Source organism: Callithrix jacchus, chromosome 2 (assembly GCF_049354715.1).
Source record: "Callithrix jacchus isolate 240 chromosome 2, calJac240_pri, whole genome shotgun sequence".
Lineage (NCBI taxonomy): Eukaryota > Metazoa > Chordata > Mammalia > Primates > Cebidae > Callithrix > Callithrix jacchus.
Genome location: NC_133503.1, coordinates 56,623,312 through 56,626,386, shown reverse-complemented (window position 1 = coordinate 56,626,386; position 3,075 = coordinate 56,623,312).

The window sequence follows — 3,075 nt, the reverse complement described above, 5'->3', positions numbered from 1 at the left end:
CCAGCCTCTGAGCTAGAGAGGAGGCATACTTCCACCTCGCCTCTCCTGGAGTCATACGTGCAGCAGTGGCAGAGACTGGTCAACAGTGGGCTGAGCTACCTCCAACCTGCAAGCTGGAACAGTGGCTCCAAGTCCAGGGAGCAGGACAGGTGAGGTCCAGCCATGCTGTCCCTCTCTGGGGCAGGGCCTGCCAGCTCCCAGAACATCACTGATTTCACCAACCAGGAGGCCACCTCTGAGCCTCAGTGCCTAGACTTTTTACCGGGTTCCATTACACAGGCATGAGTGGTTATGCTGGGGACCGAATCTCCAGCCATCCTTGCCTGCCTGGAAGAGGTCAGGCCATCCAAGGTTCCCACTCTCTAGTCACTTGCTTGGTCTTTCGGGTAACTAGCCCCTTCTGATGCTATCTAGGAGCTCACCTGGTAGCAGAGGAAAGATATTCCTGTCACTCAAGACAGCCAGTGGTTTTTGAAGGTTTGAACCAGGAACTAGGGACAGAGATGCCAGGAGGTCTGTGCTGATGATCTGTCTGTGGCAGTCTCTTCCTGCCCTTCCCCATCCTGTCTTCTTCGTGGAGACTTCACATCTTTCCCCGTAGACATGGTGTGTTAGGGCAGGGGCCATGTCTGCTAAGATTGATGCACACCTGGTTCTCAGTATGGTGTCTGGCTGTCAGGGACCGGCATGTATGCATTGGATGAATAAGCCCAGTTTGGTCTCAAATCACCAAAGCGTGGCAGAGGCCACTTGCTCTGACATGATGTGTGGGCCATAGAGGCCCAGGCTCTATCTTTTCCCTGGCTGCAATGAAGGACGCAGGCCCCAGGCAGCTGGCCCTGCTGGCACTGATGCTTCTGTGTTTGATCCACAGTGAGGGTTATAAGTCATCGAAAGCTACACTATCAAGAAAATCGGGAAAGCCAAACTCTCTTCTCCCTCTGCCCTCCGTCTGAATCCTGCTAACTCTGCCAGTTCATGAGGTTGGTGTGCAGCTCTGACCAGGGGCCTGGGCTCTGGGGAGGCCACCCCCTTTCCCATCAGGGTCATGGATTTCATCATCAGTGCCACCTGGGCCAGGGGAGATCAGGAGAGAAGCTTCCAGAGGAAGACTCTCCTTAAGCAATCGTCACAATGGTAGTGGCTGCTCACTAAGCCTGGCCCTAAATTAAGTGTCTTTTTTTTTTTTTTGAGGCAGGAGTTTCATTCTTGTGTCCTAGGCTGGAGTGAGATCTCGGCTCACTGCAACATCCACCTCCTGGGTTCAAGCAATTCTCCTGCCTTAGCCTCCCAAGTAGGTGGGACTACAGGCACGTGCCACCATGGCTGGCTAATTTTTGTAGTTTTAGTCGATTTAGGGTTTCACGATGTTGACCAGGCTGGCCTCAAACTTCTGACCTCAGGTGATCCTCCTGCCTCAGCCTCCCAAAGTGCTGGGATTACAGGTGTGAGTCACTGTACCTGGCCCCAAGTCAGTGTCTTAATCACTGCGTTGGCTTCCCGTGGCTGCTGCAAGGAAACATGACAATGCAGGTCCTTGAACAACAGAAATGTGTTCTCCTGCAGTCCTGGAGGCGAAATGTCCGAGACCGAGACATGGGCAGGGCCTCGCTCCCTGAGGAGGTGCCAGGGGAGGATCCTTTCCTGTGTTTTCCAGCTCCTGGTGGCTCCAGGCATTTCTGGCTCGTGGCTGCACCACTCCAATCTCTGTGTGTGTTATCACATGACCTTCTCTCTGTCTCTCTGTGCCTCTCCTTTTCTTGCAAGGACACCCAACATTACGTTTAGGGCCCACGTAAACCCAGGATGATCTCATCCTGAGATCCTTAACTAGCTGCATCTCCAAAGATCCTATTTCCAAATAAGGACCTGTTCTGTGGTCTGAGTGGACATGGATTTTTGGGGGACACGATTCACCGCAGTATAGACTCCTCCCAGCTGTGCCATGTGGTGGGGGAGGTGAACCGTTCTCTCCAACTATGTAGACTAAGAAAACAGGGGCCAGGCATGGTGGCTCATGCCTGTGATCCCAGCACTTTGGGAGGCCGAGGTGGGTGGATCACCTGAGGTCAGGAGTTCGAGACCAGTTTGGGCAACAGGGTGAAACTCCGTCTCTACTAAAACTACAAAAATTAGCCAGGTGTGGTGGTGCACACCTGTAATCTCAGCTACTCTGGAGGCTGAGGCATTGCTTGAACCGGGAAGGTGGAGGTTGCAGCAAGCTGAGATCGCACCACTACAGTACAGCCTGGGCAACAGAATGTGACTCTGTCCCCAAAAAAACAAATAAAACGAAACAAACAAACAAAAAAATGAGGACCAGGTATGATGGCTGATGCCTGTAATTCCAGCACATTGGGAAGCCAAGGCAGGGGGAATCACTTGAGACCAGGTGTTTGGGACCATCCTGGGCAACATAGCAAGACCCCATCTCTACAAAAACTAACAAAAAAAAAAAAAAAAAAAAAGGCAGGGCATGCTGCTGTGGGCATCTGTGGTCCCAGCTACTCAGGAGGCTGAGGTTGGAGGATCACTTGAGACTGGGAGGTAGAGGCTGTAGTGAGCTGTGATTGTATCACTGCACTCCAGCTTGGGTGACAGAGCAAGACGCTGTTTGTAAAAAGAAAAAGGAACTGTGATTTGGAGGAGAGGAGCGACTCCCCACACTGTCCTGACACCTTGGTCATGGTGGCTTTGCTGAGATTTGCTTTGTTCATCTGTAGATTGGGGACAGTCACATCTACTTCTCAGGTCCTTGAAGGGATTCAGTGAGTGAAAAAATTTAAAAATGCTTTCTGAACCAGGCGTGGTGGCTCACACCTGTAACCCTAGCACTTTGGGAGGCTGAAGCAGGTGGATCGCTTGAACTCAGCAGTTCGTAACATGGCAAAACCCTGTCTTTACAAAAAAATATATAAAAATTAGCCAGGCACGGTGGCGTGCACCTGTAATCACAGCTACTCGGGAGGCTGACATGGGAGAATCGCTTAAATCTGGGAGGCGGAGGTTGCAGTGAGCTGAGATCATGCCACTGCACTCTAACCTAGGCGACAGAGTGAGACCCTTCTCAAAAAA